The following is a 24,299-nucleotide window of genomic DNA, read 5'->3' on the forward strand; positions in this document are numbered from 1 at the left end:
AGAGACAAAGAGCAACACTTACTATGAGACTGGAGACCAGTGGGCCGGGAAGGGGGGAGCCGGGCCCCAGACTCCTGCACTGCAGCTGGGTAGTTTGCAGGCCACGTTAGTATTTCATACTCTCTCTTCCACTTGGTCAGACGTGTTTAGTGTAATTAATACTATTCTTTGAAGATGAGCTTTGCTTCCCTTTATTAATGTAGGTAAATGAAAGTTTGAGGGGGCTGTTTTGTTGTTGCTTTGTTTTGTTCTTTCTGAGACAGCCATTGTTTATGTAGCCCTGTCCTGGAACTCACTCTGTAGACCAGGCTGGTCTTGACATCACAGAGATCTACCTGCCTCTGCCTCCCAAGTGCTGGGATTAAAGACCCGTGCCACCGCTGCCCGGCTAAATATATTTTTTTTTAGATAGTTTCTCTGGGTAGGCTTGGCTGTCCTGGAACTCACACTGTAGACCAGGCTACACAGAGAAACCCTGTCTCACAAAAGCAACCAGCCAACCAACCAGACAGGCAAACAAAAAACTACACCTAGGTTTTTAGACAGTTATGGCTGCTGGCTCACTTTAAGTAGCTTTTTTTTTAACTGTATTGTTTTAAATTGTGTGTATGGGTGAGTGTAGTGCCTGCCCTAAGAGAGAAGATACTGGGTCCCCTGGAGCTGGAATTGTGGGTCACGTGGTGTGGGTCCTGGGAACTGAACTCAGGTCCCCTAGAACACATTCTTCATCACTGAGCCATCTCTCCAGCCACCTTTCCTTACAAACTTATCTTTAAAGCCCCATACAACAGTGGGACATGCACTTGGTACCATGCCAGGCAATACAGTGACAGGCTGGTGAAGCACAGGCTGTAAAAGAATTCATCAAGGGGCTGGAGAGATGGCTCAGAGGTTAAGAGCACTGTCTGTTCCTCCAAAGGTCCTGAGTTCAATTCCCAGCAACCACATGGTGACTCACAACAATCTATAATGAGATCTGGTGCCCTCTTCTGGCCTGCAGGCACACATGGGGGTAGAGTACTGTATAAACAATAAATAAAAATAAAATCTTAAAAAAAAATAACAAGAATTAATCAAGACAAAACCACAAAGTACAAAGTTTATGCGATGCATTGCAGTACAGCCTCAGCAGGTAAGACAGTAGGGAGACACTACACAAAAGTACTTTTGGGGGGTGGGGTGGGAGATGGTGGTGTCCTTGTGGTCGGTCAGTTAGTGTTTCCATGTTGTGGGGCTCAGAGTTGTGTAGTTCTATTTTTTTTTTTTTCGAGACAGGGTTTCTCTGTGTAGCCCTGGCTGTCCTGGACTTACTCTATAGACCAGGCTGGCCTCGAACTCACAGTGATCCACCTGCCTCTGCCTCCCGAGTGCTGGGATTAAAGGGGTGCGCCACCACACCCGGCGAGTTGTGTAGTCTTTGTGTGTGGTGCTCATGTCTGGATGGTTAAGCAGTGCTTCATTATTTTGCTGATGAGTGATTTTTTTGTTTTGTTTTTCCAGACAGGGTTTCTCTGTGTAACAGCTCTAGCTGTCCTGGAACTCTCTCTGTAGACCAGGCTGGCCTCAAACTCACGGAGATCCTCCTGCCTCTGCCTCCCAAATGCTGGGATTAAAGGCATGCGTCACCACCACCTGACCCGGTGAGTGACTTTTGCACTATGAATTGTTTCTCCTCAGGACAGGCTTATTATGCATTGCAGCAAAGGTCATGAGGAGATAGTCTAAGCCTGCTCGTTAAAGACTGGCATCTTCTACAGGAGTGTCAGGATACCCTAAGACAGACTGCAGCCAGGCCTTGTTAAAGAGTAACTCCTTTACAGTTGGAGGCAACAGGGATCTCCCTCTTGATCAGAGGCTGAAATGCTCCCCATGCAGATTGTCAAGGTCAAATCACTCGGAGGACAAAGGTTATTAATTGTCCAGAGCTAGGGCAGAGCTAAGTGGGAGTATGGGAGGACAGAGGGTCCTGCTTAGTGGTGGCGTTAGATCATGGGGCTCTAGGTCCTCAGTGGTGGGAGGTAGGCATAGATGCCGATGGCATTGTAGATAAACCCGAGGCAATGCTACCTGGAGCTTAAGGGCCTCAGTCTAGGGAGAGTTTAAGAAGCCTCCCTAGCTCCAGATGCACGCCTTTAATCCCAGCACTTGGGAGGCAGAGACAGGTGGATTGATGTGAGTTGAGGTCAGCCTGGTATACAAAGCGAGTCCAGGACAGCCAAGGCTACATGGAGAAACCCTGTCTCAAAAAACCAAGAAGAAGAAGAGGAGGAGGAGGAGGAGGAGGAGAAGCCGCCTCCCTAGTGGATCAGGCGTAGGATAAATGTTTCAAAATGGATTGAGTCCTTTTTTTGTTTTCTGCCAAAGAGCACTAAAAGTGGGTGAGAACACGTGCATGCCTGGTGCCAAAAGACCTTAGAGTTGCTGGAGTTAGAAAGGGTTTCCAGACACCATGCTGAGAACTGAACCAAGGGCCTCTGAAGGAACAGCCAGAAAAGCATCCTCTTAACCACTGAGCATCCAGCCCCACATTTTCTTCCTCCCTCCCTCCCTTCCTCCCTGGCTGGCTTGCAAGCTGGCCTAAAATTCAAAGAGATGCCTGCCTCTGCCTCTGCCTCTGCCTCTGCCTCTGCCTCTGCCTCTGCCTCTGCCTCTGCCTCTGCCTCTGCCTCTGCCTCTGCCTCTGCCTCTGCCTCCGCCTCTGCCTCTGTGGGATTAAAGGCATGGACTGCTGTACTATGCTCACATTTTCTTTTTTTTTCTTTTTTTTATATTTATTTCTTTTTTGTGCAGTGGGTGTTTTACCTGTACATATATGGCTGTGTTAGAGTGTCAGATCACCTAGAACTGGAGTTACAGACAGTTGTAAGGTGCTATGTGGGTGCTGAGAATTGAACCCAGGTTCTCTGGAAGAGTCCTCTTAACCACTGAGCCATCTCTCCAGCCCACATTTCCCTCTCTCTCTCTCTCTGTCTCTTTGTTTTTGGTTTTTCGAGACAGGGTTTCTCTGTGTAGCCTTGGCTGTCCTGGACTCCCTTTGTAGACCAGGCTGGCCTCTAACTTACATTGATCCTCCTGCCTCTGCCTCCTGAGTGCTGGGATTAAAGGCGTGTGTGCTACCACGCCCAGCCCGTTTTTCTTTCTTAATGATTCCTTTTTCCTTAAGTCCTATCATAGGACAACATAACACACAAATTTACCAATTTTCTAAAAGAGTGTTGGATCTCAATTACAATCCTGACGGAATGTAACAAACTCAAATTGCCTGTTAACCTTTTTTTAAGCTATAAAGTTTGGTCTGTGGTAGGTCTCAGGCACACTTTATTGTGCTTGGCTTTATTAAAGGGTTCCTTTCACATTGTTTTGTTCTGTCCTAAGAGTCTAAGGGTTACACAGTGTTGCAGTCCTTTCAGATCTGGGGAAGATACCAAACGACCCTGGAGAATGAGCTGGATAATGAACAAAGGCAGAGGAAATAGCCAAGGGTCTTTTTTTTTTTTTTTTTTTTTTTGGTTTTTCGAGACAGGGTTTCTCTGTGTAGCCTTGGCCAAGGGTCTTTTTTTATTTTAAGATTTATTTATTATGTATACAATGTTCTATCTGCATGTGTGCCTGCAAGCCAGAAGAGGAGGCCAGATCTCATTATAGATGGTTATGAGCCACCATGTGGTTGCTGGGGATTGAACTCAGGACCTTTGGAAGAGTAGCCAGTGCTCTTAACCTGCTGAGCCATCACTCCAGCCCCTAGCCAAGAGTCTTTACATGTTAACCTTGTCATTTCAGTTTGGGATACAAAAGGCATTTGCTTTCCTGAAGAACTCGGGGAGATACTAAAAGGCTATTTTTTTCTGGAGGGCCAAGGGGAATAGAGTTTTATGTTTCCAGTAGCTTAGGCTGGACAGAAGACTGGCTGTAGGGTCCAGACAAGGCATCACTTGTATTTGGGACAGTTAGACATGGGGAAGGGGACATACACCTAATAATGCAAAGTCCTCATCAGCCACCTTGAAAGAAGTTCTCTGAAGGAGAGAGGGGAGCCACTTTAATTACTCCCCAAGCGCCTGAAACAAAGTTCCTATGCAAACGTATGAGAGAGAGAGACAGGCTGGGCAGTGGTGGCGCACGCCTTTAATCCCAGCACTCAGGAGGCAGAGGCAGGCGGATCGCTGTGAGTTCGAGGCCAGCCTGGGCTACAAAGCGAGTCCAGGACAGCCAAGGCTACACAGAGAAACCCTGGGGAAAGCCCCATAGGCAGAAAGGAGAGGAAGAAGAGGGAGGTGGATGGCGGGGGCAGCAGAGGGGTGGCTGGTAACAGAAGCCTTGAAGGTCCAAAGGAAGGACCATCGAGGATGGACTGGGTTTAAGGAAGACTAGCGTAAGATGGTCTAGGAAGAAAGACATATATGTGGGGCTGGAGAGATGGCTCAGAGGTTAAGAGCACTGTCTGTTCTTCCTAAAGGTCCTGAGTTCAATTCCCAGCAACTACATGGTGGCTCACAACAATCTATAATGAGATCAGGTGCCCTTTTCTGGCATGCAGGCACACATGCGGGCAGTAATACTGTATAAGTAATAAATAAATGAACCTTAAAAAAAAAAAAAGCCGAGCTGGAGAGATGGCTCAGTGGTTAAGAGCACTCACTGCTCCTCCAGAGGTGCTGAGTTCAATTCCCAGCAACCACATGGTGGCTCACAACACATCTGTAATGTGATCTGGTGCTTTCTTCTGGCCTGCAGGTGTACATGCAGCCAGAGCACTGTATACATAATAAATAAATAAATATTTTAAAAAATATATATAGCCGGGCGTGGTGGCGCATGCCTTTAATCCCAGCACTCGGGAGGCAGAGACAGGCGGATCACTGTGAGTTCAAGGCCAGCCTGGTCTACAAAGTGAGTCCAGGACAGCCAAGGCTACACAGAGAAACCCTATCTCAAAAAACCAAAAAAAAAAAAAAAAAAAAAAAAAGACATATATTACATCCGGCTCACAGTTGAGGGTCCTGTGACAAGGCTGTGGAAGGCTAGCTATAAGGAAACTTAAGTGCTGGAGAGATGGTTCAGTGGTTAAGAGCACTGACTGTTCTTCCAGGGGACCAGGGTTCGATTCCCAGCACCCACATGGTGGCTCATAACCATCTGTAACTCCATTTCTACTGGATCTGATGCCCTCTCTTCTGGTCTCTTCTGGCACTAGGCACACATGGAGATTCATACACATAAAAAATGGTTTTAAAGAAAAAAAAATCTTGGCACCCCTTTCCCTAATGTGTTATTCAGTAGCTGTTTTTCCTGGTCTGGTAGAGGAAAAGGGCACATTTGTCTTACAAAAGAAAATCAATTTCTTTTTGAGGATCAAATTGTGACCAGTGTTTCACAACACATCCTGGGAGTAAGTTAGAATGGGAAGAGCACCAAAGCCCCCGACAGAGGCCCCCCTGCCGAGCCAACGCCCCTCACAGAGGCCCCCCTGCCGAGCCAAAACCCCCTCACAGAGGCCCCCCTGCCAAGCAAGAGCTCTCCTGCTGCTGGGACGAGACCCAGTTTACGTTGTTTAGGTTTCGTTTTTTTCTCTCTTTTTTGAGACTGGGTTTCTTTGCACAGCTCTGGGTGTCCTGTACCTAGCCTTTATACCAGGCTGGCCTTGATTTTTCTTTTTTCTTTCTTTCTTTGTTTTTTGTTTGTTTGTTTGTTTGTTTGTTTTCCGAGACAAGGTTTCTCTGTGTAGCCTTGACTGTCCTGGATTTATTATTTTATTATTTAAGCAGCATTCTGCCTGCATGTGAACCTGCAGGCCAGAAGAGGACACCAGATCTCATTGTAGATGGTTGTGAGCGAGCCACCATTGTGGTTTCTGGGAATTGAACTCAGGACCTTTGGAAGAAGAAACAGTGCTCTTAACCTCTGAGCCATCTCTCCAGCCAGGCTGGCCCTGAACTCATAGAGTTCTGCCTCACTCTCTCAGGTGCTGGGATCAAAGGTGTGTGCCACCACCACCCAGCTGGCACAGGCCTTTTTAATCCTAGCAGGAACTGGCTCAACAAAACAAAACAAATAAAAACTTTAAAAAGTGTTTGTGCACACAAATGCAGGCACCCTGGAAGATCAGGTGTGTCAGATCCCTTGGAGCTGGAAGTGGACAGGCAGTTCTTAGTCACCTGATGTGGGTGCTGGGAATCCAGCTCAGGTCCTCTGCAAGAGCAGGGTTCCTTCTCAGTCCCCGGCCCATCCCTCAAGCCCTTGGCCGCCTCTCAGCACCCCAGACTGAAGCATAGCACGCTCGCTCACTCCCTATCTCTCCCCTCCCTGGTGGGGCTGTTGGCAAACGCATTTTCTGTTTCTATGAATTCGACTCCTGTAGACACATCAGACCCTGCTGGGTTGTTCGCACATTGTCCTTCTGTTTGACAAAGAGGACTCCTATTTTCGTCCCAGCCTCAGGCACACCGATGTCGCAGCTTGCCTTCCTGGGAACACACTCATTTTATCCCTTGTCTTCCCACTGTAAGCCGACAGGTTGTGTTTTAGAAATATTCCCTCCCTCCCCCCTGTCTTCTTCCATTTAACATACCTATTTATCTTTTATCTTTTTTTTTTCTTGTTTTAAACCTTTTGTTGTTGCTGTTTATTCACTGTGTGTGCATGCCCGTGTGCATTTATATGGAAGTCCGGAATCTCTGCAGAAGCTGACTCTCTTCAAATGCCTTTGTGCACTGAGCTATCTCAAAGGACTTCCTTAGAGAAGTCGTGTGGACGGCTTCTAGTTGGTCCCCTCTACTTTAAACCAAAAAAATAAAAAATAAAAAATAAAAATAAAATAACAAAATAAATCTTTTCTGGAAAAATTTAGTCAGGTGAAACAGATAAATGAGTGTGACTGCTGATTCTTGCAACCCTAGCACGAGGAAGCCAGCCATGAGGCCAGCCTGGGCTAGAAGGCTATGCTTTTTGTTTGTTTTGAGAGAGACAGAGACAGAGAGATAGGCAGGTAATTGGACATCCAGTCTCCAGAACTATGAATTTGTTGGGTTTGCTTATTTGTTTCTTTGTTTTGGAGAAACGGTATCTCTGTGTAGCCTTGCTGCCCTGGACTCCATTTGTCGACCAGGCTAGCATCGGACTCACAGCAATCCTCCTGCCTCTGCCTCCCTGAGTACTGTGGATTGCAGGCCAGCACCATCACTCCTGGCTGAGTTTTTTGTTTGTTTGTTTGTTTGTTTGTTTTGTTTTGTTTCTTAACAGTGTCTCACTATTCAGCCCTGGCTGTCTTGGAACTCATTGTATAAACCAGGCTGTGGTCAATAATTCTGTTACTAGCCTGATGTAGCTACGGCTGGCTCTGATCCTTCTGTCTTGCCTTCAAGCCCTGAATTTACGGATGTTTGTTACAGTGTCTGGCTCTGTAAGTGGCCTAGTATGTATTATTCTGTTTCAACCATGACAAAGAATTGAACAACAAAGTCAGGAGTCAACAGTTTTTATTGCATTTTTCTTTTTTCATTCTTTCTTTCTTTTTAAGGACAAGGTCTCTGTATGTAATCCTGAAGCTGGCAATATAGACCAGGCTGACCTTGAACTCACAGAAATCTGCCTGCCTCTGCTTCCTGCTCCCCATGTGCTTTCCCTTCTTCTTCTTCTTCTTCTTCTTCTTCTTCTTCTTCTTCTTCTTCTTCTTCTTCTTCTCTTGTTTTTTGTTTTTTTGTTTGTTTGGTTGGTTTTTTGGGTTTTTTGAGACAGGGTTTCTCTTGTAGTCTTGGCTGTCCTGGACTCCCTTTGTAGACCAGGCTGGCCTCGTGTCGCGAGCAGAGAGTTTACACTCAGGATCCGGAACAAAGGAGGCGGGCCAAGTGCAAGTGGTCCGTTTTAGCAAGAGAGATTTATTAGCAATACAAAAACAACTACAGCAAAAGGCGGTGGCTACGGCTCCAAGGCCGAGCCACCAATACCATTCCATCTCACTCTTAAACTATCTTAATTCTAACAGGAGTAGCATTTAGCGTCTTATAATATCAGTGTTCTAGGAGCTTATGCCCATTAGGGTACACGACCTGATACCGCGACGTTCCGTCGAACAGGTTCGCTGCTGCGACTCGATTCAGTTCTCGTGTTAGATTATTCGTCGAGCGTTCAGGATGTCTCGTGTTGTCGTCTGACAGCATGTCTGTCTGCTCCGTCCGGGAAGAGCGCCTCGTCGTCTGACAGCGTTTCAGGCAGTCATGGTGACGGCGAGGCAACTGGCTGCTTCTTCTCAGGGTTTTTATACTTAACTTAGCCTTATCATTTCTAATTCACACATTTCTGTTAATCTAGCTTTCTACGTCACTCTTATCACCAACTTGCAGTCGTGGCTGCTCTTAGGTTAGAATTTACTACTAAGGTTTTATCTATCACTCACACACATGGTCACACGTCAGCTTTTGGACTGTCAGCTGCTTTCTACACTGGGCTTTGAATCAAGCCCTTACATGTTTATTACACCTCGAACTCATAACAATCTATCTGCCTCTGCCTCCCGAGTGCTGGGATTAAAGGTGTGCACCACCATGCCTGGTTTATGTGTACATTTTCATTTGCTTCAATTTTTTTTCAGATTTATTTTATTTTTATGTGTATGAGTGTTTTTCTTACATGTGTGTCTGTGCACCACTTGGTTTTTTATTGTGTGTGTGTGTTGTTGTTTTGTTTTGTTGGGCTGGCTTCAAACTCTCAGAGAACCACTGGCCTCTGTGGGAAGGAGTGTAAGCTTTGTCCCAGGTGAAAGCAGTCTTGGCGGGCTTCGCCCCTTGGAAACACCACAGATAGACTGAATGGAGCCATCCTGGGTCTGAAATTCAGGAAGTGGACCGGGGGACTCCAGCCGGGCTATTGTGTTTCAGACCGGCCATTGCAAGCCTGAGAGAGATTCGGGCGGAGGAGAGGGGAGAAGTCTGCATCTTTTGGAGCAGGATCGCACATGGATTTGGGGAGAGACCAGCGTGCAGGCCAGAGACACCTGGGGACCCGTCCTGTGGAACAGATACGGAAAGGTTCACTCTTGTTTCCCTTTAACCCTTTCCCCCTCTTGTATAGGATTGTTGGATTGTATAATAAAGTCTAATTGTTAAGAAACAGAGCCAGCAGGCTCTGCCTCCTAGTGCTAGAATTGAAGGCGTGCAACATTACCGTCCGGCTTGTTTCTGCAGAGGGCAGAAGAGGCCATTGCATTCCCTGGAACAGGATGGTTGTGAGCCACCATGTGAGGCGCTAGGATTCTACCCCGGGTCCTCTGAGAGAGCAGCCAGTGCTCTTAGCTGCGGAGTCACCACTCCAGCCTTAATACATTTTAATTTTCATTAAGTGGTGTGCACTGACAATTGAGATGTAATCTGAATACATTACTTAAATATAAAAAAATAATAAGTTGTGTGCATTGGTGCCCTCCAACCAACTTGCAACTAGCAGGTGCTGTGGGCGCTGGGGAGCAGATTCAAGCCATCGGCTTTGGTGGCAGATGCGTTACCCGCTGGGTCTTCTTCTCCTAGATCTCTCAGGCTGGCCTCAAGCTCGCAATCCTCCTGCCTCACCTCCTTGAGTTGCTTGCCTGCTCTGCTCTAATCTAGTCCATGTTCTTGCCCTTGTGTCTTTCTTTTTTTTTTTTTTTTGGGTGGGTTGGTTTTTTGTTTTGTTTTTTGAAACAAACTTGCGGGCATAGTAAACTCTGTGGCCTGTGCTAGGTTGGGTTACAGAGACCCAGCTAGTGTTGAACCGCCGCTGTCCCTGCTGCTCAGCTCCTGAGTACTCACAAGGATGACAGGTGTGACACATCACAGTTGGCAAGAAAGGAGGTGTTTGTTGTTGTTGTGTTTGTTTGTTTATTTGTTTGTTTTTCTTTTTCTTTAAACATTTTTTAATTTCAATTTTATTAACTTATTCAGATTACAACTCATTATTATCCCTTCACGTCTATCCTCTGGTTCCTCCTTCCCTCCCTCCCTCCCGCTTTCATCCTGTTCCCCTCCCCTAGGTCTATGACCAAGGGGGACCTCCTCCCCCGTGTTTGTTTTTCGAGACAGGGTTTCTCTTATAGTTCTGGCTGGCCTGGACTCACTTTGTAGACCAGGCTGGCCTAGAACTCAGACAGATCCAACCACCTCTGCCTCCTGAGTGCTGGGATTAAAGGCGTGTGCCACCACCACCCAGCTAAGAAATGAGTATTTAAGCATATGAAAATGAGCATAAAGCCAGATGTTGTGTCACACACCTTTAATCCCAGCACTTGGGAGGCAGAGGCAGGTGGATCTATGTGCGTTCGCGGCCAGCCTGGTCTACAAAGTGAGTCCAGGACAGCCAAGGCTACACAGAGAAACCCTGTCTCGAAAGAAAAAGAAAACGAATGTAAGAGAGATCAGGTCAAGGCTGATGAGATGGGTTGGGTAGGGGCACTTGCCTCCCCTGACCCCTGTAATGGGACCTTTTATTCTTCTGTTTCAGTTGTCATCTCAGAGGCTCCCTGCCTCCGTCTACTAACCTAGGCCTAGTCCTGGAAGCTTCTAGCCTCCGTACAGTCTAACCTAGGCCTAGACCTTTGTCAGCCTGAGACTTTCTTTTTTTTAATGTTTTGGTTTTTCGAGACAGAGTTTGTCTGTGTAATATCCCTGGATGTGCTAGACTGGATTTGTAGACCAGGCTGGCCTTGAACTCACAGAGATCCACCTGCCTCTGCCTCCCAAGTGCTGGGATTAAAGCCGTGTGTACCATGCTTGGCTTAAGCCTGAGACTTACTGCTTAATAAGCTCACCTTTTCTTGTTCTTTGCTGAGCTCTGTTCGGGCTCAAACTCCTCTCCCAGATAACTTATTCAATCTGGCTTCTCTCCTCAGCCCCTGAGTTGCTCTGCTTGGCCTCAAAATAACTCCAGCAATCTTTTTTTTTTTTCAAGACAGGGTTTCTCTGTGTAGCCTTGGCTGTCCTAGACTCATGTGTGTGCCCTGCCATGTGCATGCTCACAGGCTTGCATGCATCAATACACACATAAAACATTTAAATAAGAGAAATCAGCGGTGCTGGGGATGTGGGTCAGCGGTAGAGTGCTGTCCTATCATGCAGGAAGCCCTGGTTTGAGCCTCTGCATGGCATAAACCAGATATGGAAGGCAGGGAAATCCGAAGTTGGAAGTCGCCCCTGAGCTATAGAGCTGGTGTGCATACAAACTTATACTGGGCTGTAAGTGAGACCTTGTCTCAAAATAAAACAACTGAAATTTGGTGGGGCTGATAGGTGTTCTCCATCAGTGAAATATGCCAGTTCAAGCAAATTAAAGTATAAAGGCAGGTTTATTGGGGCAGCTGGGGGTTGGGGGTGGGGGTGGTCCTAGGAATAGGCCAGGGAAGTTACCATGAAAACAGGAAGACAGAGAAGTGGGGGAGGAAGAAAGAGTATGCACACAGAGGGAAAAGAGAGAAAACAAAGATGTCTGGATTATATAGTGGAGATCTTCTGGGGACACCAAGGCCCGCCCTTGGGCTGGAGAATTCAGGTAGAGGTTAGGGTAGAGAGCAGAGGGTAGGGTATGCCAGCCAAGCCCTGAAGGGACTGAGGGATGCTGGGAGGCCAAATCTGCTTTGATATGTTAAATAGGCACTTCAGCTGCTTGTCCTGGGTCTGAAACCCAACACCCCATCCTTTTGTTGATAATAAATAAGGGATGATATAATTGTCTATGACTACTTCCTTCTGACAACGGGTTATCATCATTGGGGAGGAGGGTCCAAAATGCTGGAACGTCAACTAAATCAGGAAGAACAAGCTAGTTTTGTTCTGAAACAGGGTTTCTCTGTGTAGCCTTGCCTGTCCTGGACTCCCTTTGTAGACCAGGCTGACCAAGCTCACAGAGATCTGCCTGCCTCTGCCAGGACTAAACCACCATTCCTGAAAGAGCAGGCTATTTTTTTCTTGCTGTTCAGGCTGTGGGGCCATCTGGGGCTGTCCGCTTTTGGCGCTGTCCCTGATGCAGATCTTGAAGAAATACCTGGACTTGGTAGGATGCTGGGATGGGTGCGGGGCAGAAGATAAAGTTAAGGAGTTTATGGAGAAGAAAAGTCTGGGAGGTGTACATCTGAAACTTTTAGGCCTGTAATCTTGGCAGTTAGGATGGCGAGAGTCCCAAAACCAGGAAAACGGGCATCCCACCCTCAGGAGTGGCAGGGGGAGAAAGAGGCTGTTGGCTGACAGTACCTACCCTGAGTCCATCTGACCTGTGAGAGGTGGATTCCTAAGGATTCCCTGAAGCTTACCGGAACCTTTTTAAGTTTACAGAGAGAGGCCTGGAGAGATGGCTCAGAGGTTAAGAGCTCTGGCTGCTCTTCCAAAGGTTCTGCGTTCAATTCCCAGCAACCACATGGTGGCTCGCAACCATCTATAATGTGATCTGGTACCCTTTTCTAGCTTGCGGGTGTACATGCAGGTAGAGCACTGTATACATAATAAATAAATACATTTATTTATTTATTATACAGTATTCAGCCTGCATATGAGCAAACAGGCCAGAAGATGGCACCAGATCACATTATAGATGGTTGTGATCCACTGTGTGGTTGCTGGGAATTGAACTCAGTACCTCTGGAGGAACAAGCAATCAGTGTCGTTAAACCTCTGAGCCATCTCTCCAGCCCCAATAAATAAGGCTTTTAAAATAAGTTTACAATGAGAGATAAGTTTTAGATGTGATAGCAGTTCATAATCTGTACTGAAATCCACACTGTAGAGAAAGCAGTAGACTTGCGCTTTTGTGTCATAGTAGATGCTTGGGAGTCAATTTAAGATCCTGAGCTTGCCGGGCGTGGTGGCGCACGCCTTTAATCCCAGCACTTGGGAGGCAGAGGCAGGCGGATCGCTGTGAGTTCGAGGCCAGCCTGGTCTACAAAGTGAGTCCAGGACAGCCAAGGCTACACAGAGAGACTCTGTCTCGAAAAACCATAAAAAAAAAAAAAAAAAGATCCTGAGCTTATGACCGTGATAGTGCTCTATAGTAGAGTGTTATACCTGAATTAGACTAACAATTCCTCAGAACACTCCACTGATTAGTGTTAAAGATCTAAACTTTGAAGTATTTTTGTTTTGTTTTGTTTTTTTGTTTTTCGAGACAGGGTTTCTCTGTGTAGCCTTGGCTGTCCTGGACTCGCTTTGTAGTGGGCTGGAACTCACAGAGGTCCACCTGCCTCTGCCTCCTGAGCGCTGGGATTAAAGGTGTGTGCCACCACGCCTGGCTAACTTTGAAGTCTTTCGCTTTACATTTTTTTCCTTCCAATTATTTACCACCATAAGACACAGGTGGTTGATAACTGAGAACAGTCATTGTAGGGTGGGTTCCTCTAGATAAATGAAATAGTAAAAAAGTCACTTCTTTTATTAGTCTGGCCTCAAACCCACCAGAGACCTAAGAAGGATAAATTATAGCAGGAAATATAGTCCAAATGGCCTATATCAATTAAAATGGCAGAAAGTTGCCAGGCCCCACAAACCTGAGAGGCCTTCCTTGGTAGCCCACTCTCCAGTGTTCTGCTACCACAGTTGGGCAGGATCCTGGCAGTTGGTGAGGCATCGGGGCAGTCTTTCCCAAAGGTTAGCATACCACAATTCAGATGGCGTAGCCCGTGCCCCATCTGTGTCCTTTCAAGACTTTGCAATCACTGCCAGGAGCTGGGGTTTCTGTCATAGTAAGCTTTTTAAATTAACCATTTAAATGCCATATTCAGCAAATCTCTGAAGTGCCTGAGGATCATCTATCTATATAAAGTATATTTGAATAGACAAACTTTGCTTGTTTCAAGTTATCCATCCTAGGTTTAACCTTGAAAATATATACAGGAGGGTAAATAAAAAGGCAATATATATTGGCTTATTGGTAGCCCTTTGTAGAGGAATTTCAATTGAGATCATGGCTGCTCTGGCAAGAGATCACATCCAAAGACCTTCTAGGTCTGTGTGATCGGCTGGAATCATGCCTTTAAACCAGGAGACAGAGGCAAGTCGATCTCTGAGTTCAAGGCCAGCCTGATTTAGAGTTCCAGGTCTAGAAAAGTTAACCAGGTGTGACGGCACACGCCTTTAATCCCAGCACTCAGGAAAAGAGAGGCAAGCAGATCTCTGAGTTCAGAAGACATCTGACAGAAGGCTGCAGAGGAGGACTTTTCCTGGGATTGTCTCTAGAGAGGACGTCGCTTGTTGAAGTTCAGCTGGACACCTAGGGACGGGGAAGACACAAAAGCAGTGGAAACCTTGAGGCCAGGGCAAGGAACAACACAGGACGGCCCGAGACAGTGAATCACAGTAAGCTACCCCAAAAGACTATTCAACTTATATACATGGACTTTTCCTGCATTAAAAAAAATGGGAAACTCACTGGGCATGGTGGCGCACGCCTTTAATCCTAGCATAGGAGGGTCATACTGTGCTGAAGGGGGCGGAGGGTGTGAGCGCGTGGTTCCTAACAAACTTGGATTCAGGGAGTTCAGACTTGAAGTTGTCCTTGCAAGGTCTGAGACAAATCCAATTTGGATAAATTTCTCAGCAGATGGAGGTTCAGACCACACAGTGCCCATTTTCCCAGCTTCTGCTGGAGACCCTCTGGAAGGGCGGGGTGGGGCTATCCTGGCGTTGAGTGGTGGAGGAGCTCCAGGTCAGATGTCTCTGAATCCTACGGTTCCATGGAACAAAGACTGTCTTTGTTCCAGAACGGGCTTGCCCCTTTCCAAGCCCCTTTCCAAGCCTCGGCCCTCGGTAGGGAATCCTGGGGGTCTTGAGACCCAGAAGAAGCATCCAGCAGGGCAGCAGTAGCACACACACACTTTAATGCCGGCACTCAGAAAACCCTGTCTCGGGAAACCAAAATAAATAAATAAATAAATAAATAAATAAATAAATACACATCCAGTGCTCCAAGCCTGCCTGGAGATGATTACTCACCAAGTTCAAAACTGATAGCATCAGCACAGAGAAAGATGGGGGAAAGGAGAGGCCCCACATGGCTGGTTTGGCCTGGACCGCAAGGCTGGAGGGTGAGGGTGGGGTGGCCTCAACTCCTGAGTCTTGACAGCAGATGATAGGTCTTCTCTGAACCAATTCAAGACAAATTAAAGTATAAGGGAGGTTTTTGTTTTTGTTTGATTTTATCTTTGTTTTTTCGAGACAGGGTTTCTCTGTGTAGCCTTGGCTGTCCTGGACTCGCTTTGTAGACCAGGCTGGCCTCGAACTCACAGGGATCCACCTGCCTCTGCTTCCCGAGTGCTAGGATTGAAGATGTGGGCCACCATGTCTGGCTCCTCTGGGAGATTTTAAGCCCAACCCTTTCCTGATAAGAAACTCTTGTAGCTGGGGTGGTGGGGTGGTGGTGGTGGCGACTCATTCCTTTTATCCCAGGAGGATCTCTGTGACAGAGAAACCCTGTCTAGGGGGAAAAAAAAAAAGAACAGAAAAGAAACTTCAGGGAGGCAGAGGTAGGCAGATCGCTGTGAGTTGGAGGCCAGCCAGGGCTACAGAAAGAAACCCAAAAAACAAACAAGACAAAACAAAAACCAAAAAGAAAAAAGTATAAGAAAATAGGTTTAGAGGCTAGCCGTGGGGGCCTACGCCTTTAATCTTAGCACTTGGGGAGGCAGAGGCAAGCAGATTGTTGTGAGTTCGAGGCCAGCCTGGTCTACAGAGTGAGTCTAGGACAACCAAGGGTCACTCACAGAGAGACCCTGTCTCAAAAAGAAAAGAAAAGAAAAGAAAATAGGTTTAGAATTTACATGCCCTTGACCCCAACTGTGTTCCTAATTATGTGTCCTAAGAATATTCCCTCACACATGGAAAAGTCATGGCAAGGAGAGTGGTTACAGCTTAGAATCAGCCTCCAGGAGAATTATGTACATAAACTGGGAGCCACACTGCCTGGTGCTCCTGGTGTGGCTCAGGAGAGCTGGGGTACACTGCTTAGGAGGTAGCTGACTAATGGTGTGCCAATGCAGTCAGGTCATAATTCCCAAAAGTCTTTTTTCTTCATTTATATGGCAAAAGAGACCTTGGAGATGTAATCGGGAGGCAGAGAGGTGGTACCGGGCTCTCCAGGTGGCTGCATGTTAGCACACGCTCCTTAAAAGAGACAGAGCAGGCAGTGATGTCGTAACAGAGGCAGAGGCTGCAGTCAGATGCCTTGAGCTGCACACCTGTAGTCCCAGTACTCAGAAGGCAGAGGCAAGAGAATCACAAGTTCAAGGCCAGCCTGGGCAACATAGCAAGACCCTGTCACAAACCTTTCTCTCAAAAATAATGTCATGGAAGGACTTTGTACTGTGTCACGTCTGTGTTTGGGTGGTGGATGAATCTTGCTATGGATTTACTACAGGAACTAATAACGCAGCAATGGTCACTCTGTTGTATGTACTGCTTGTGGTTTTTGCAAAATTGCAACATTAAATAAGGGCCGTGGCTCAAATAAAATGAATATTTCTATTATTTCAGAAATCAGTAAAACAGTCTTTAAAACATTTGGTGGCACATGCCTTTAATCCCAGCACTGGGGAGGCCGAGGCAGGTGGATCGCTGTGAGTTCGAGGCCAGCCTGGTCTACAAAGCGAGTCCAGGACAGCCAAGGCTACACAGAGAAACCCTGTCTTGAAAAACAAAAAAAAAAAAAAAAAAAAAAAAAAAAGAAAGAAAGAAAGAAAGAAAGAAAAGAAAAAGAAAAAAGTTGACTCACCAATGAGTCATCAACACCCAATAGCAATACCCAAACACTGCTCAGTTGCTTCTAAATAGCAGCATGGGGGGCCTGGAGGCTAGCTCCCCTCCCCCTCCCTGACAAGGCCTCTGACTCACTGAAGAAGTCCCCACATCTTATGTACTGGCCCAACTTCAACAAAGCCTGCTTAACTCATTACAGTGTGACCAGCCAACAAGTTGTCCTTGTTGCTTCTGGTGGTCACCCATATCATTTCCTGTGTGTGTCACAAACCCCAGGGGCAGGCAATTACTCACATACCTGCTTTTCCAGTGGCTAATCTTCTGTTTGGGACTCAGGATTCTTTGTTTAGGACATTTTTATGAAGTAACCTTTGTACTTAAAAATAAGAAAACCATCTACAGACTGATTCCAGGACAGCCAGGGCTACACACAGAGAAACCCTGTCTCAAGAAACTAAAAAAAAAAAAAAAAAAAAAAAAAAGGAGGGGGGGGAACCACAGCCCTTTATGGCCTTGTACAGAGTATTGCTTTTGAGGATTAAACTCTGAGCTTTGTACTTATCAGTCACACACTCTGCCTGCACTGTGTCCTCAGCCCAAGAAGCAGTTTACAAAATTGCAACCATAGGGCTGCCAATGTAGTGACAAAGCACTTGCCCAGCAAGTGCAGGGTTCTGGGTCTCATGCCCAGTATTGTAATTAATTCAGGTGGTGGGAGCACAGGACTTTAAACCCAGCACCCAGGAAGCAGGGATAGGTAGATATCTGAGTTCGAGGCTAGCCTGGTCTTGAGAGTGAGTTCGGGGACAACCATGGCTAATACGGAAAAACCCTGCTTGGAAAACAAAATAAAACAAACAACAAATTCCATGCTTTTTCTTTTCTTTCTTTCTTTCTTTCTTTTTTTTTTAAAGTACTTATTTTTAATTTATTCACTTTACATCCCAATTCTGGCCCCCTCTTCCTGGCCCCACCCTCCCTTCCTCCCTCCCTCCTCTTCTCCCCTTATCCTTGGAAAGGGGGAGCCCTCCTCACCAACCATCTGACCCCAGCCCATCAAGTCTCATCTGGATTACCTACATCCTCTTCCTCTGTGGCCTGACAAAGCCACCCTGCCAAGAGTCCATGACAGAAGCAGTCCCTACTCCCCATATTATGGGACCCACAAGGAGACTGTGCTGCCTACCTACTACATCTGAGCAGAGGGTCTAGGTCCTCACCATGCATGGTCCTTAGTTGGTGCATCAGCAGTCTCTGCAGGTCTCCCTGGGCCCAGATTTGTTTGCCTCTGTTGGTCTCCTGGTGGGGCTCCTGTCCTGGGCTCCTGTCCCCTTCAGGTCCTTCTGTTCCCCAACTCTTCCATAAGACTCCCTGTGCTCTGCCCAAAGTTTGGCTGTGCGCCTCAGCATCGGCTTCGATCTCCTGCTGGGTGGATCTTTCAGAGGACCACTAAGGTAGGCTGCTATCCTGTTCCCGCTCTTCAGCTTCTTCAGGTGTCTGTTCTATTTGTCCTTCTGAATGAGCATTAAGCATCCTCCCTAGGGTCCTCCTTGTTACTTAGCTTCTTTAGCTCTGCAGATTGTATGGTTCCCATGTTTTTTCTTACTTTTCCAAGACCCTAAGATGTATCATTATTTGTTGGAAACCATTCTATTACCTTGTTTTTTATTTTATGATTATTGTGTATATACATGATATGTATGTTAAGGAAAAAAGGAGATAGAAGTAAGGCCTTCACTGTCATAATTTCTTTCTTTTCTTTTTTTTTTTTTTAAAGATGTATTTATTTATTAGTGTGTACACAGTGTTTCACCTGCAGGCCAGAAGAGGGCACCAGATCTCATTATAGATGCCTGTGAGCCACCATGTGGTTGCTGGGAATTGAACTCAGGACCTTTGGAAGAGCAGGCGGCGCTCTTAACCTCTGAGCTATCTCTCCAGCCCCATAATTTCTTTTCTTTTTTATATTCTTTATTTTAACTGCACTGGTAGTTTTGCCTGCATGTCTGTCTGTGTGAGGGTGTCAGATCTTGGAGATACAGACAGTTGTGAGCTGCCATGTCGGTGCTGGGAATTGAACTTGGGTCCTTTAGGAAAAGCAGTCAGTGCTCTTAACTGCTGAGCCGTGTCTCCAGCCCCACTGTAGTAATTTCAAAAGACTAGGGAAAATGAAGCAGTTTGGAGGTTGTGTGTGCCACGGTGTGTGAGGATCAAACAATAACTCCACTCTGCCCCGCCTCCCCCTCCCCAGTCCCCGCAGAGTCAGGGTCTCTCTGTGTAGCCTTGGCTGTCCTAGACTCACTCTGTAGACCAGGCTGGCCTCGAACTCACAGCGATCCGGCTGCCTCTGCCTCCCAAGTGCTGGGATTAAAGGCGTGGGCCACCAGGACTGGCTGTTCTCTTTCTACTTTTATCTGAGTTCCTGGCCTCAAACGTAGGCCGCTGGGGTTGTGGGGCAGGTGCCTTTATCCACTGAGGCATCTCACTGGCCTCTACTATTAAGGTTTTGTTTATGCACAGACAGCACTTGTAAAGACCCCCATGTGGTCCTTCCACCTTCAGACCCTGAGCAAATACTGAAGGAGACTCTTAGCTCCTGGACCTTTTTGTATAGGATTCATGTAAGTGATATGTTCACATCTAAAGGATATCATGACATCTTCCCTGTGACCTACCTTATGCAAACATTAGAAAGATAAGTAGACACCAGTGTGTCCCTAAGACTAACTAGACATGACAAGAAATGCGAATTCATATTAAACCGTGAGCGCTCCCCTTTCTCATTAGACTTCCCGCTCATAGTACGTGCTTACTATTTCTGTTCTCAGCTGCTTGTGCACAACTCAGTTGCCTGTGACTATTAAGTAACTCTTGGTGGGGGGGGGGCATCAGGGGTCACACGCTGTATTTAAGTGGCGTAAGTCATTGTTCTCAAACTACATTGTCCTAGTCAAAGCACACATAGCATTTATGGAATGTCCCTTGCCGAGGACATTTAATACAATGGATAGTTTCAGAAGAATTGGCCGCCCTGCACTGTGAGCTGCCAACCACACTCAGCAGAGGGGACTGAGGGCCGTGACAAGTGAGGAAGCCTCATGCTACCTGCAAAGTCACCCAGGAGCAGCGCTAGGGTTGGCCTCATTTTAGGCTGAGGTTTGGATTCTTAGGGCCCTGTGGCGGTTGGTAGCAGTTAGAGCTTCGGTGATGAAAGCTTTTTTGAGGGGCGGAGGGAGGGATGGCAGAAGACAAACGTGCAGATAAGGAAGGGGAAGATGAGAGTTGGACTACTTGGTGCATTTTTAAAAATATGTCTGTATGTGAGTGCTCTCGTCCCGTGTGTGCCTGCGGGCTAGAAGAGGGCATCTAGAGCCCATTATAGATGGCTGTGAGCCACATGTGGGTCCTGAGAATTGAACTCAGGACCTCTAGAAGAGCAGCCAGTGCTCTTAACTGCTGAGCTGTCTTTCCGGCCCTGACATTTAAAAGAAATTACTATTATTTTACTTTATGTGTGTGGGTGTTTCGCCTGCATTATGTTTGTGAGCCACATGCATGCCTGGTCCCCGTGGAGGCCAGAGGTTGTAATATCCCCAGGAACCGGAGTTACAGACAGTTGTGAGCTGCCATGTGGGTGCTGGGGAGTGTCAGTCAGGTCCTTTGGGAGAGCAGCCAGAGTTCTTAACTGCTGAGCCGTCTCTTCAGCTCCAGTACATTTTTTCCCCTGTAATTCTGGGTTATGACTAATGAAGCTTTAAAACAATTATATTAATTTAAATGTTTATTGTTCATTTGTACATGCGTGTAGGTGCACAAGCCAAGGCAATGTGGAGAGGTCAGAGGACAACCTGTGGGTACCAGGGATTGAAGTCATCTGGTTTGGCAGGAAGCACCTGTACCAGCTGAGCCGTCTCTCTGGCCCTACACTAATGTACTGCGTCGAGCCTGCGTGAGGGTGGGCGCACAGGATGTACTTGCAGAGGTCAGGGGACGACTTTTGGCTCTTTCCTTTTACTATCTGAGTTCTGGGGTGAAGTCAGATCACTAAACATGACTGAGAGCACAGTATTCTGTTGCGCCATCTCCCCAGCCCCCGAGGAAGTTTTGAAAGACAGAAACAAAATAAAACAAAAAAAACCAGAAACCCATCAGAGGCGATCTATTTCTCCAGCGTTCAAAATATGAACAAGAAAAGACTGCTTTGGGAAAGCCCCACTATGATTCTGAAACATTCCTATGATTACGTCACTGAGAAAAAGAATAGTTCTTAGTTCTGAAGAACTTTGTCTAGAGTGCAGAGCTTATGTTAATGAGAACACGTGCAGAGTTTGTGTTTTTAAAGTCCTGGACGGGGTGTCTCCTGTCTCAAATCCTATTTTGCTGGCAAGGAAGGAGAATGAGCCAGTAGTGGCATTCAAGGCTTTTATTTGCTAAGTCCTTGGTCTGAGGGGGACAGACAGATTGTTCTTACTCACTACTACTAGAGGCAAGACTTTTTTTTTTTTGTCCCCCAGCTAACAATACCTCAGAGTGTGATTCTTCAGAAGTTGCCAAGCAACACTACAGTTAGGAACAACACTGGGTGGGGAAGGCACTAGAAATTTGACTTTTCCATCCTGGGGCAAGGGGGTGGAACCCTTCTGTCTAGTACACTGTGTGCTGTACTTGGAGGAGCACGAAATTAAAAAAAAAACCAGAATGGCCACCAAAATTTTCAGTTAGGATGTTGCCGAAATTAAAACATAACATCATGCCTTGGTGCTTCGCTCGAGTGGGTGTGGCCTGGGTATCTTAGCCATTTGGGGATTTTTGTCATAAAGATTATCACTGGGTTTTCCTTCAGAAACTTCTCAGGGTTAAAGTTAATGAAGCTGTAGAAACAACACTTGGTTGCAACCCTGGGTAGAAAAGAACAGACAAGTGAACAAATCTAATGTTTGGCAGTACATGCAGGCAAATGGAAAAGTCACATACAGCTTTCTCAACACTCCACTCCTACTCCAAGACAGGGTTTCTCTGTTTAACAGAGCACTCACTCTATAGACCAAGCTAGCCTCGAACTCACAGAGATCCTCCTGCCTCTACCTCCCAGGTGCCGAGATTAAAGGCACGTTCCACCACCACCAGGTCACATACAAGTTTGTTTGTTTGTTTTTGTTTTTTTGAGACAGGGTTTCTCTGTGTGTTTTTGGCTGTCCTGGACTCACTTTGTAGACCAGGCTGGCCTCGAACTCACAGAGATTCTCCTGCCTCTGCCACCCGAGTGCTGGGACTAATGGTGTGTGCCACTATGAGTCTAGTTTTTCAGTTTTTCTTTTCTACTCTTGTGTGTGAGAACAAGGGGAAATGTGGAGGTGAGAGGAAATTTGCGGGGGGTGGGGGGGCTGCTTCTCTCCTTCCATCATGTGGGCTCTGGGGAGAAAACTGAGATTGTCAGGCTTGACCGCAAGCGCCTGTACCCGCTGAGCCATCGCACGGCCAGGCCAGCAGGTATTTTTAACTTTCATACTGTCATACCGTACAACGTTTGGGAACTAACCTCTCCCATTCTTCCTGAGGTCCTGGTTGGCAAGAATCCAAGTCCTAGGTCTACGGACCCAGAGTTCTTTCTATCTGGAACCACCCAGCCTTACTCTGCAGACCTCCCAGAATAGGGAAGCAGGCAGGTGGCAAAGTATGAGATAAAATCAAAACAAATACTATTAATAGTGGGTAGCTCCAGGGAGGGAAACTGAGCTGGGAACAAAAGGGAGACCTGGGAGACATCTCAACCACTGAAAACTGTACTATTTGAGAGAAGGAAGAAAAAAGACCATGGAGGACAAACAGTATTGTGTCTATTTTATTTATTTTTAAATTATTATTATTATTGTTGTTGTTATTATTTGGTTTTTGAGACAGGAACTGTGTAGCCTTGGCTGTCCTGGACTCCCTTTGTAGACCAGGCTGTCCTGGAACTCATAGTGATCTGCCTGCCTCTCCCTCCGGAGTGCTGGGATTAAAGGGATGGGCCACCCTTTAATCCGGCCCAGCCTTGTGTCTGTTTATAAGCTTTCATTGAACAGGGATAGTAAAATATTAAGTAGGTAAATCTACTTGGAACAAGGAAACAAAGAAGCCATCACACATCTTAATTAAGGGCTCTTTTATCAGTTAAAAGATAGTAAACACCAAAGCCACCAGAGCACTGGGCAACAAAGGAGTCTGCCGCCTTTAGACCCTGAGGGTAGGGATAGCAATAACAACCACTTAGCAGATGGATGGAAGCAGGGGAAGGCCCTAAAGCAGAGTGTTGTAAAAGGTGGGGTGTGTGTGAGCTTGCACAGCAGATTACGTATGTTTAAAACTCATAACCAGGCACGGTGGCACACACCTGTGATCCCAGCACTCTTTTGAGCAGGCAGAGGCAGAGGCAGAGGCAGGTGGATCGCTGTGCTTTCAAAGTCAGCCTGGTCTACAAATGGAATCCAGGACAGCCAAGACTACCCAGAGACCCTGTTTCAAAAAAACACAAAAGTGTGTGGTGTGTGAGTGTGCACGTGCCACACAGTTTATGTGTGGAAGTCAAAGGTCAACTTCTGGGAGTTGGTTCTCCCGGGGAGCAAACCCAGGCTGCCAGGCTTGGTGACAGGTGCCTTTGTCCCTTGCTTACCAATTAGCCATAGTGCCGGCTGTAAACAGAATTCTTATATGCAAGTGGCTCAGAAATACCTATTTAATTAGGGACAGGTTTCTAAGGGGCTTTAATATTTCTCTTTACCTAAAATGCACAATTTAAGATATAGCTCATGTTATAGGTCAATTAAAGGCAGCTTTCTTTTTTTCAAGACAGGGTTTCTCTGTGTAGTCCTGGCTGTCTTGGACTCACTTGTAGACCAGGCTGGTCTTGAACTCACAGGGATCTCCTGCCTCTGCTTCCCGAGTGCTGTGATTAAAGGTGTGAACCACCACACCCAGCGACAAGTGTAAAGTTCTTATCCTACACAGAATTAGGGCCAAGTGTGTGAGCCACGTTTGGAGCAGCCTGTAATCCTGCAACTCCATTGGTAGAGGCAGAAGGATAGAGACTCTCCATTTCACCAGCTTTTTGCGTCGGAAACAAAACAAAAGTATTTATTTACTTTTAAATCTATCTTGGAAGCTGGGCCTGGTGACTCACACTTGTAATTGAAGGATTAATGACCTAAAAGTCTTAGTTGAACTGAGAAGACAGAAAGAGCTGACAAGCCGATCAAGTTTGCCCACAGGAACATCAACATAACCTACCTCCTTGGGTGTTTACAGTTTGTTTGGAGACAATTTAAGTGGAAGAGATCTGCAGATGGAAACTTCTACCCCAGAAGTTCCCTTTCCTGTCCTATGAAACTCCCATATCCCCATCACTGCAGAGCAGACTCTACTCCTGACAGACCGATGGCCTTCACTCTTCTAAGTAAAGGACAATCTGCTTCCCGTCGGTCTTCCTTATTTTCAGGTCCCCTTGAACAATCCTGATCTGACAGCTGTTGGTAATGTTGTGTAAGCAATTGGGTTTTTTTTTTTTTTTTGAGGCCTGGCTTTGTCATGTAGCCTAGGTACCTGAACTCCAGAGGCAGGCCTCCC

At 46.5% G+C, this 24,299-nt stretch overlaps 1 protein-coding gene across 1 annotated transcript in view; it reads left to right on the forward strand.

Annotated features, from left to right (window-relative positions):
- The first annotated feature begins 14,115 nt into the window (after positions 1-14,115).
- The window catches only part of WEE1 (WEE1 G2 checkpoint kinase), a 29,914-nt gene continuing 19,730 nt past the window's right edge, over positions 14,116-24,299 (forward strand). Inside the window, exon 1 of the mRNA XM_084773408.1 lies at positions 14,116-14,303. The gene's annotated coding sequence lies outside the window, so the exon portion shown is untranslated. The remainder of the gene's footprint in view (positions 14,304-24,299) is intronic.

Source organism: Acomys minous (assembly GCF_964271855.1).
Source record: "Acomys minous genome assembly, chromosome: 2".
NCBI classification, from domain to species: domain Eukaryota; kingdom Metazoa; phylum Chordata; class Mammalia; order Rodentia; family Muridae; genus Acomys; species Acomys minous.